This window comes from Lactuca sativa, chromosome 9, assembly GCF_002870075.4.
Source record: "Lactuca sativa cultivar Salinas chromosome 9, Lsat_Salinas_v11, whole genome shotgun sequence".
Classification (NCBI taxonomy): Eukaryota; Viridiplantae; Streptophyta; class Magnoliopsida; order Asterales; family Asteraceae; genus Lactuca; species Lactuca sativa.
In genome coordinates, this window is record NC_056631.2 from 118502816 (window position 1) to 118514921 (window position 12106).

The window sequence follows — 12106 nt, forward strand, 5'->3', positions numbered from 1 at the left end:
CTCCTTCTGATCGAAAATGTGTTGTAAACTCTTGTGGTCGGTAAAGATAGTGCTTTTCATTCCGTACAAGTAATGTCTCCAGATCTTCAGAGCAAACACCACTGCTCCTAGTTCAAGATCGTGTGTCGTGTAGTTAACCTCGTGTGTCTTCAACTGTCTAGAGGCGTAGGCGATGACCTTACCTCGCTGCATCAGAACACACCCGAGCCCTTGATTCGATGCATCGCAATAGACTACGAAGTCTTCTATCCCTTCGGGGAGGGATAGTATTGGCGCGGTGCACAAGGCTCGTTTGAGCGTTTGGAACGCTCTCGGTAGTAGCCAGCGAGAGCGTAAGAGGTTTCGCTATTCGGGAGAAGTTCTGAATGAATCTACGGTAGTAGCCAGCGAGACCTAGAAATTGACGAATTTCAGTAGGCGTCTTCGGTGCTGACCAGTTCTCAATGGCTTTAATTTTGGATGGGTCCACGTGGATTCCCTCTTCGCTTACCACGTGTCCTAAGAATTCGACTCTTCGGATCCAAAATTCACATTTCGAGAACTTCGCATAAAGTTTCTCCTTTCGCAATGTCCCTAGGACTTGTCGCAGGTGATCTCCATGTTCTTCCTTACTTCAGGAGTAGATCAGGATGTCGTCAATGAAAACGATGACAAACTGATCCAAGTAAGGTCGGCATACTCTATTCATCAGATCCATGAAGACTGCGGGCGCATTGGTCAATCCGAATGGCATCACCACGAACTCATAATGTCCGTAACGAGTTCGGAAGGCTGTCTTCGGCACATCCTCCTCTAGTACTCGTAACTGGTGATATCCGGATCTCAGATCAATTTTGGAAAAATAATTTGCCCCTTGCAGTTGGTCAAATAGATCGTCAATGCGAGGCAAAGGATAACGATTCTTGACCGTCAGTTTGTTGAGTTCTCTGTAGTCAATACACATACGGAATGATCCGTCTTTCTTCTTAACGAACAAGATCGGTGCTCCCCAAGGTGAGAAGCTCGGCCTTATAAAGCCCTTACTGAGCAGTTCGTTATGTTGACCAGAGAGTTCCTGCATCTCAGCTGGTCCTAAGCGGTAGGGCGACTTGGCTACTGGGGTAGCTCCTGGGACTAAGTCGATTCTGAACTCGACCTGTCGTTGCGGAGGTAACCCTAGTAGTTCTTCGGGGAAAATGTCGGGGAAGTCGCTCACTACTGGGATGTTCTTTAGTTCTTTCTTTTCGAGGCTCGTGTCGACGACATGAGCAAGGAATGCATGGTATTCTTTACGCAGATACTTCTGTGCTTGAATACTTGATATAATGTGAAGATTCGCACCAGGTTTGTCGCCGTAGACTATAAGCGTGTCGTTAGACGGAAGGTTTAGATGGACTGCTTTCTCACAGCACATGATGTCGGCGCGATGAAGACTTAACCAATCCATGCCGATGATAACGTCGAAGCTTTTAATTGAGACCGGCATGAGGTCGATTGGGAATGAATGGTTATCTAGAGTTAGGGTACAACCTAAGTATATGTTATTCGTACTTTCAGTTTTTCTGTTAGCCATTTCTACTGTGAATAGTTCTTTGAGTGCGTGTGGTGGTTGTTTAAGCATGCAAGCAAATTTATGGTTTACGAAGCTTTGCTCCACTCCACTATCGAATAGAATGCATGCATAGGAGTTATCGAGGAGGAACGTACCAGTCACCACTGTCGGGTCAGCAACTGCTTCCCCGTGGCCTATGGCTAGTACCCTTCCTGCTCCACCAACATTCTTTGCTTTGGGGCAGTCCCTCTTATAGTGGCCTGCTTCGCCACATCCATAGCAGGTCGGGCTCGCGCCAGAGCCAGGGACCTGGGTGATCGGTTGTGTTGGGAACTTACAGAATCGGACTGTGTGTCCTCTCCTGTTGCAGTTAGAGCACTGCATTTCACGGCAGGGGCCGTTGTGGTGGTAGTTGCATTTGTTGCACTTGGGCAAACTTCCAGCATACTGACCCACCGAAGCAGTAGTAGCAGCAGCAGCAAGGGTTATTGTGGCATGCATTGCCACAATTTGCTGCTTTTTGGCAGCCCGTTGCTTCTTCTTTTCATCCCAGAATTTCCGCTTAGTGTCAACGGGTTTGGAGGGTTCTGGGATGGCTAGGGTGGTTGTGGTTGCAGGGGTTTTGACTCCATGGTCAATGAGTCGTTGTGCCAATCGCTTGGCACTGTCGAAGGTAGCGGGGTTTGATGCTAGAACATTCCCCTGATACGGAGGCACTAGCCCCCATATGTACCTCTCGATCTTCTTCCCCTCAGTGGGGACCATATTGGGGCAGGGGGCCACCAGCTCGCTGAATCGGGCAGTATAAGTGACCACGTTGGTGCCCTTCATAGTCAGGTTCCAAAGTTCCTGCTCCAGTTTCTGGACTTCGCCCCTCGGGCAGTATTCCTCAATCATGAGGTCTTTCATTGTTTCCCAGCCTATGTCGTTGGCTACGACGAGGGTTAGTGCCTTAACATGGCCGTTCCACCATGTCAGGACCTTTCCTTCAAAGGTGCATGCGGCATACTTGACTTTACTCGCCGCAGGGCATGAACAGATTTCGAAGACTGATTCAGTCTTCTCGAACCATTGCGAGAGGGTAATGACTCCGTCGGTGCCATAGAAAGGCTTCGGCTTGCAATTGGTGAAATCCTTGTAGGAGCACTCTCTCAAGCGCACAAGGGTTTCAACCGGGGTTGATTCCACAGGGGTTCCACCTCTGCTGGCATCAGTTGAGTGATACTAAGCCATGGCAGTTGCTACTGCTGCAGCTACGGCAGCATTCAGGGCTGCAGTATCGATGACCGGAGGCGGAGGAGGCGGTGGAGGTGCAGGGTTATTCCTGGGAGATTTGCGAGGAGGCATCTTTCAGCTATAAGTTTATAAAGATAAGAAAAATGGTAAGAATCAATTTGTAAGCAACGTGAGAGTGACACATGGACTAACTAACCATAGCCCAACAGTTGAATGAGTGTTTGAGATCACAACGAAGAATATTAGTAGGAAATACAAATGTATAGATTTTTCCCACAGCTTCGATAAATGTCAATAATACTGGTATTACTGATGTAATAAGTTCAAGGAAAATCGACCTAACAGTAGGTCTTACATCATACCATACAGATAAGTTTGACAGTTCTTAGATTCCTAATTAGAGTACTAAAAGTTAGGAATATTTTACAGACAAGTGCTACATAGAGCATAGATGTTAAAGGCTATTCCTTAACCAAAAGACAGAGATGTACTAGACATCATCTAACGGCGATGGGAATTCCTCGGGCGAGCCCTGAGGTCGGACACTTGACGAAACACCTCTTGAAGGTGTCGCTCCTGAGCCCTCTGACGGGCTCGAAGTTCCAAGACTTCAACCCGTGAGGCAGCCAGCTGTTGCTGCAGGGTTTCATTGGTTCTCCGGGTCCGTTCCATGTCTTCTTCAAGACGACGGATGCGGACTGTGTTGACACCAGAGTTGGCATCAATCTCCATGACCCGGTCGGTGGCTGCTCGACCTTGTTCAACATTACGAGCTATCCTGCGGATAATGACGGGCAGAGCTCGGTCAGCAGAGCCACCTTCACTGACGTTGTAAAAGCTTCGATCCCCAAAGTATGGTAAGGGTTGACCCTGTTCATCACTCCAGCGATTCAAGTTGGTTGCCCACAAGGGAGTAGGACCTGGAAAAATTGGTCGGGGGTTGTTGTTCGGGGCTTGACCTACTAGCGGTAGGTTGTTGACTTCAGGCTCGGAGTCAGATCCATCAGAAAAGCCTTCTGCGAGGTGATCATCCAAAGGGATTGGATGCTCATCTTCGGGCTCTTCTTCGATCCACCCGGCATTGCCTTCATTGGGAAAGTACGGGTCTCCGTGATGGAATCCATCCATTTAAATCTACGCGAGAAGAGAGGTATAAGAATATAGTATACATGTAACTAGTAGTACAAAATACACCTATATTATTTTAAGTTTAAGTTCTACTGATCTTCTTGTGGTATTGTTGGTAGGTTTTTAGACTTGTTAACACATCACAACCATTCTAGGGCATATGCTAATCACTCCTCGGACCAGCATAGTTGATCAGGCTATGCCATTCCCAGGACTGACCATACATCCCCAAGCTCACTTGTGATATTTAACAATCGTAATACTTTTGTTCTTGTCTTTGTGACACTGATTTTAGTATGAATGCAGACTAGTATACTTAATTAAATATTTTAATATTTAAGTATAGACTCTTGGTCAGAGTGCTTTAATCCCAAATGGGTTTATAGTTTAGTATATCTTTTATGGGTTGATATACTTGAGTCACTATAAACAATGCTCTGATACTAATCTGTCACACCCCAAAACCAAGAACGGCAAAAACGTTCTGGGGCGGAGGACGTCATGTACAGTATCACAACACAGTAAATGTAAATAAGCAAACAACATCATTCATTGCATTAAATATATAATTTTAATACAAGCTTGTTCTGTACAATTTTAGACACCAAAAATATAATGTAAATCAAAATAATATGATGAGTCTTAAAGGCGCTCCATCTTCTCAAAAGCTGGCATCGGTACCTGTCTACTGATGACCTGAGAATACAAGTTATTTTGAAAGAGTTTATCAGCATTAAGCTGGTGAGTTCATAAGTATTTTAGTGTCGATGTTTGTTGTCAAAACGTTTGAACATGTCTCAAGTATAAGTTTGTAAAATGTATGTAAGTGTTTGTAAAAGTTTGAATCTCTCAGAAAAGCCTATATTTTCTATTAAAGTAGCCTTCTACCAAGGCTTAACTGTTTTGTATGTTCGTTTGTTGTAAAAGTGTGTAATTTCCCAAGTGTAACTATCATTTAACAAATATAGTTTGTACATTAATGTTTAAGTGAGGTTATCACTAAAAATATATAATGGGTAAATCATTGTAGTACTGTAGTTTTGTATTATAGGAACTACTGCTGTACTAACTACCTTAAACCGGATTTATATTAAGGTATAATGTGATAATTGCACCATACTATCGACTGGTAACAACGACATACAAATGGTCGTAATAACAAAATGACGTTTGGCACCCGCAGACCTGCAGGTCCGGCTGTAGCTAGCAGCAAGGTGTAGGATAGTCAATCCAGTATAGATCTATACGCAAACTCACGCTCTCCCTCCAAGAGAATTCTGGCTACAACTCGGGCCATGACATTTAAGGCATGCTCCGATTTAGTGGATCACAATTGTTATCGTATTCTTGTATATGTAATGTTTCTCGTTCTAGTATAGTTGTATATGTTCTCCTCCTAGTATAGTTGTATATGTTCTCATCCTAGTATAGTTGTATATGTTCTCATAGTAATGTAATGTATAGACTCATGAATGAACTGACTCATTGATCTAACAGTTGTAGTAGTATGATCCTGTGTTACCCCGATGGTAACTTACTAGTAATGTGTATAGTACGCATGAATATGGAAGTACTTTTATGTCTATATATGTATAATTGATATATATAACTAATATTGAAACGACCTTCGGATGGTCACCCGAAATCCCACCAGACCACATCCAAATCGAGAAAAAGGAAATAAGGCGGATGGCCTTCCTAAGCCCTTTAAACATTTCTTATATATTTATACATATATGGGCATGCAATTTATAAGAAGTATAACAAAGTTTAAATAAAAGTATTTGGTAAGTAAAAGAGTTTGTAAAACATTTCAATGTAAAGCAGTTTGATAAACAGTTTGAACAGTGATAAAATCATTGGTTTTCTAGTTATTAATCACATGTGATTAATGCAATCACATGTGATTGATTTCAATAACTATAAGCATTGAACTTGTATTCCCCCCCCCCCCATAAAGTATTTAAAACATTTAAAAGCATTTCAAAGGCTAATTAAAGGGGTATGAACTCACATGTGGTGAGTGGTTTGGATTGTAGTGTCGGATACCGTGCTAGGTGGCAAACGGAGACTTGTTCACACGCACGAGCCTAGTTATCATATAATAAGCATATATATAACTAATTAGCCAAATAATAACTTAATGAAATAAGTTGGGACACTCAGGAACATGTAAACACTTGGTATAAGTGTTATAGTTCCTAATGGTTGCATCTAAGTTGCTACGGGACAAGGCTAAAGGGGTTTAATGAACCAAATGACCTTGTATATGAGTTTACCACCCAACAAACCCCACCTTTGGAGTTTACGGTCGTAAACCCTTGAGTTTACGGCCATGAACTCTTGACTTGGTGGTTTTGGGTGTTTTAAAGTGTTAAATGAATTCTAGAATAAGCCTAGCATTGGTGCTTTAATCCTTTAGGTAGTTTAGGGCTTTAGAATGCTCCTTTGAGGAGTTTATGGACTAAAGACCATATCCCCTAGAGTTTACGGCCATAAACTCCTATGGGGTGGGTGTTTTAATTCTTTTAAGCCTCTTGCACACAAAGGATAAATCCTAGACTTTTGTTTAAGGCTAAAGGGGACTTTAGGCACACTTTGGTGCCTTTACTTGGAGTTTACGGCCCAAGAGTAATTCTTGGCCGTAAACTCCCCTTTAGGGATGATTTTGATGTAATTTACTCCCCATTCAAGTTACAAGTAATAGAGGGTTATTGTCTAAAGCCTTAAGGGGTGTTTAGGGCACTTTAAGCCCTTGAAAAATGGTGTTTACAGTCTAAGAAACTCTTGGGCCGTAAACTCCAAAAGCTAAGTGTTCTTGATTGTGTTATAGCCTTAAAGATCATACTTAATGTCCTTAACTAGTTACCTAACAAGGAAAAGGGACTAGGTAGCTTTTAGGCTTCGTTTTGGAGTTTACTCCCCAAGAACGTTCTTGGGCGGTAAACTCCCGGATCTTACAAATTTGACATGTAAACTATGTTATTAAGCATATAACATGCATTAAAACACAACTAGGAAAGTAGACTCACGATTTGGGATGAAAACCCGAAGATCCGTGAGAGAGAATATGGCTTTTCTCTAGTTGGAAATGTGAATAATGAAATATTTAGTTCAGAAATCTATTTATAGTCCTGAAATATTTTGGCAGAAAATATTTTATTCTGGAATTGGACTCTAACATGACGAAGTGTTAAAATACTCAAGTTTCACAAACCCATGAGCATCCACTCTCCTGATATCTCCTTAAATGTAAACCCTAATGTACACAAACTTATTCGGAAAAGTCTGAAGTTCATTGAAACTGGACTAGCTTCTATTGAATAGTTAGTGTTCGTACAAAATGGAAATTTCAGGTTGTCACAGAAACTTTATGAGGATGTGTACATGAAACAACCTGAAGGTTTTGAACATGTTAAGTACCCGAATAAAGTGTGCAAGCTTGAGACTTAAGCAAGCATCGTGAAGCTGGAATTTGTGCTTCCCCAAGAAATTCGAAGTGTGTAGCTTGAATAAAAGTCTAGATGAGTCCTCCATATATGTCAGAGCTAGTGGGAGTGTTGTAGTTTTCCTAGTGTTATATGTGGATGACATACTACTCATAGGAAACAATGTTCCTGATATGGAATGAAACATCCCAAAAATACCAAGAAAATTTTCCATTTTTTAAGGTAAATAAAACCATTCCCATAGACTTCACAAGTCAATAATCCAAAACATTCATATCTTGTTGCCATAAAATATTAGAGTAAATCCCAAAATCTCATAGTGCGGAAATCATTGGTGGATGCACCACAATCAAACTAGCTCCTTTCCATTGCTACTGGAAGTACGTAAAACATACAAAACTTAAACCGTAAGCACAAAGCTTAGAGAGTTCCCTAAATTAATACATACCATACATAACCATAAACATTTAATACAACCTACTTCAAACAACGGGCCTATTTCATTCTAAGTGATATGTTATGGTCAACATCATAATCTTACAATCACTGTTACACAACCTATTTCAGCCAACGAGACTATTTCATCCTAAGTGAATGCTACAACCTAGCTATAGTCTGTCACACCCCAAAACCAAGAACGGTGGAAACGTTCAGGGGTGGAGGACGTCATGTGAAGTATCATAACAGTGCAAAGTAGTAAACAAGAAACAACATCATCCATTGCAATAAAAGTAAAGTTTTAATACATGTGTGTTCTTTGATAGTTATAAGACACCAAAATATGTAATCAAAATAAAAGACGAGTCTTGTCTATGCTCCGTCTTCTCAAAACCTGGTCATCGTACCTGTCTACTGGTGACCTGAGAATACAAGTTATTTTGAAAGTGTAGATCAGCATAAAGTTGGTGAATTCATAAGTATTTTAATGTCATTACTCTGATTTGGAAAGGTGTTATGAATGCCATGTAACTCTTTGAATGAAACATTTGATATAAGTGTGAAAACCCTAGAAAATCCCATATTTCCTACTAGTATAAAAGTAGTCTTCTACCAAGACCTGAATGTTTTGAAAGTAGCCTTCTACCAAGACCTGAATGCTTTGAAAGATGTTTTTCTGTATCAAAGATGGTTTTTCCCCTGAATGACTACTATTAACAATATATAGTCTACCTCATCATTTATGTGAACGTACCACAAAATAAAAGTAATAGGGAAAAATATAGTCATTTAAGTATTATCCTTTGGTACTAGGATAAACACGACATAGTAAATGTCTAATAGTATTAACCGTAGGCATCCGTAGATGTGCATTGTCCTCTGTAGCTAACAACAGGGTGTAGGAATGGTTAGTCCCGTAAAGGTAAAATTGTAAAAGTATTAACCATAGGCATCCGTAGATGTGCATTTACCTCTGTTGCTAACAGCTGGGTGTCAGAATGGTTAGTCCCGTATATTATCCTTTAGTACTAGGATAGACAGATCTAATCTACACGTATAATATGCAATAGTATCTCATCATATAGTATGTAGGTAAATGTATCCATGTAAGTGTATCCATGTAAGATGATCCATGTAAGTGTATCTCTTCATATAGCATTTAGTATAGACTCATGAATGAATTGACGTCGGTGTAATTCCTTGTAATAGGAATAATGTTTTGTATCCCCTAAACTATTCCTATAATAGTTTACTGGAATGTATTTGATGTCTAGGAAGGTTTATACACCCTTGCTACTCAATAGTGTGGGAACTGAATAAAGGATGAAAGCTATCATATCAATACATATATTTATGAAAGATAAGTGTATAGATATGGTTTTTAACAATAAGTTAAAAGAGATTTTGTAAACATTTAAGAGTTTTGAACAATAAATATAATAATGACTTGATGTCCTTTCTTAAAACATTTCAAAAGTAAATCAATTTATAACAAAGTATAAAAGTCAAAACCATTGTTTTTATCACATTTTGAAGTATGTGAAAATCAGTTGCTTGAAAACACAGTTATAAATCACATGTGATTGATTCTATAACATGTTGTTTTCTACTTGTATCCCCCCCCCCATTAAAGTATTTAAAATCATTTAAAAGATTGATTAAGGGGTATGAGCTCACCTGTAGTTGGTGGTTTGAATGAACGGATGATATAGGATGCTAAGTGTCAAGTGAAGACTTGTACACACATAATGATCCTAGTTAACATATACTAACACATACATGTATCCAATTAGTCATGAAACAACAAATTAACAAAGTTAAGACATCCTAGGACATGTAAAGAAACCCTAATTAGGTGCAACAAGTCATAAGGATTTCATCTAAGGGTTGTAGGACATTGCTATTGAGTTTAGGTTGCAAGGGGACCCTTCTTTGGAGTTTACGGTTTTAATACCTTAACTCATTGAGTTTACGGTCGTAAAACCATGATTTTACGGCCGTAAACATATGTTTCTTTGGCCATCTTGTGTTTTGAAGCCTTATAAGTCCTTATAAGTATTTCCACTTGAAGTATAAGCCTATGGAAGTGATTAGGGCACCATTTCACTCCTAAATGGAGTTTACGGTCCTTAGACCATTTCATTTTGGTTTTACAGTCGTAAACCCCTATGGTTATGGTCTTTTGATTGTTTTGAGTCCTAAGCACAAAGAGGAAAGGTTCCATGCAAGTTTCCAAGGCTTAGAAGGGACTAGGGCACACTTTGGCACCCTAAACAGGGTTTACGGTCCAAGAACACCTTGGACCGTAAACACCTTGTTCTTGTGTTTCTTGGTTGATTTCGTGATTTCTAGAAGTGTAACAAGCCTTATACTACTCTAGGATAGAAGTACTTACTAGTTAGAAGCTTGAAAAGGTGCTAAAAGTCCAAGAACACTAGTGTGTGTTCTTGGTGTTCTTGGTGAAACTAGAAGATCTAACCTTTTGGAATGATTTCACGGATGGAAGTGTGTTAGATCACTAGATTAAGATAGATATCAACTTAAAAGGGTTTGAAACACTTACAAGTTGAAGATCTAGAAGAAATGGTGGATGATACTTGAGAGAGAATTGGATTTTGGATCTTGAATTTGAGAAAAAGTGTAAATAATGACTAAGTGTCGTATTTATACTCCCCTTGAGGGTCTACGGCCGTAAACACCTTTGTTTAGGCCGTAAACTCCAAATTCTTGGAGTTTTGGAATGTTTATTGTTGCACAATAAACCCTAGGGCATCCTCTCTCCTGATATCTCCTAATGTGTTAATCCATAAATACTCAAACTTATTCCAAAAAGCTTGAAAATTAGCAGAAATAGTTCTGACTTCTATTGAATTGAAATGTTGTACAGAATAGAAATTTCGGGTTGTCACATAGTCTTACAAAAAATCTGCAATTTTCATGTCCTTCCCCAAGGACACTCTTGCAAACATAATAGTAAGAGTCATAAAGACAACTAGCACATACGACACCTAGTATCTTACATAGTATAGAGAGAAAACTCACCTGATCAAAGAGCTAAAATCCACCACTCGAAATCCTTACAGAATCGGCTACACAAAACATATAAACCAATCACAACCCAAACCCCGGCTACCATATAAAATCTTTCTAATTATGAATACATGTCAAAGTGGTCAAAAGTCCACGGTCAAGGTCAAAGTCTACTTAGTAGGTTACCAAGTCGTGGTCAACTATTGGCCACGACATGGCTACCCCACGACACAACAGTCCGGTCGACGTTGCCACCATATCATGGAAAGCATGACACCACGTCGTGGTTTCTATTAAGAACAACTTAACTAATTAAGCCCTTAATCTATTAAGTCATATAATCATCTCTTCTAGAAAGCTTCCTTACACACATTTGCATCACTAAAATCCTTTCTTTGAGAACATACATGTCCAATTCATGTCTTTTACTCAATTTCGGTTAAAACGAGAGAAATAGGGTCAAAAACCCATTCATGTGCTCAAAACTACGTAACACTTTGGATCTAGAGCATCTAACTCTCTTAGGACCTCGAGGATCAATAAAGTTGCCAAATTTATTGGATCCATCCATGAAAACCAAATTAAACATGAATAAATGTGTATAAAATCCTATATTGATAAGATTGCAACAAAAAGGTAAGAGCTTGTGGACTTACAAAAGTCCAAAAAATGCACCAAGGGATCTATATGAGCTTGTTTGATGAATCCTTAAACTAGAGCACCTTCTTCTTCCTTCAAAGGCCACCAAAAACACCACAAATGGATTAAAATAGATGAAAGGGGAATAAGATTTGCTTTAAGGAACTTCGAGGTGATGGGGGATAAGGGAGGATGAAACTTTGTCCATCACTTCGTTTAAAAAAAAACAAGTCCCAAAATCTACTGTTTTGAGGCTTATCCGTTTCCATGTCGTGGCCAATACATGACCATATCATGGTTATTCAAAAATGATTGTTGTCCAAAAAGGCATTACCACATCGTAGTGATCCTCCCCACCATGTGGTGGACACCAAAATTTCACATGATCAAAGCATCAAAACTCATACCTTAAAACTGAGTGTTACAACTCTCCCCCACTTGAATCAGATTTCGTCCTCAAAATATGTTGCTGTAAATAACTTGGGGTAATTCTATCTCATCTTCTTCTTGGTTTCCCAAGTCCATTCGAAACCCTTATGGTGTTGCCATTCCACCTTAACCAAATACACCACTTTGTTGCATAAGGTCTTCTTATCCCGGTCAATAATGGCAATCGGTGGCTCTTTATAGTTCAGACACTCATCAACCCATATTT

General features: G+C 39.8%; 1 long non-coding RNA gene across 1 annotated transcript in view; it reads right to left on the bottom strand.

Moving 5' to 3' along the window:
- Positions 1-8043: 8043 nt before the first annotated feature.
- LOC128129093 (uncharacterized) overlaps positions 8044-12106 on the bottom strand; it is an 8532-nt gene continuing 4469 nt past the window's right edge. Inside the window, exon 2 of the long non-coding RNA XR_008227020.1 lies at positions 8044-8204. This is a non-coding gene — a long non-coding RNA (uncharacterized LOC128129093). The remainder of the gene's footprint in view (positions 8205-12106) is intronic.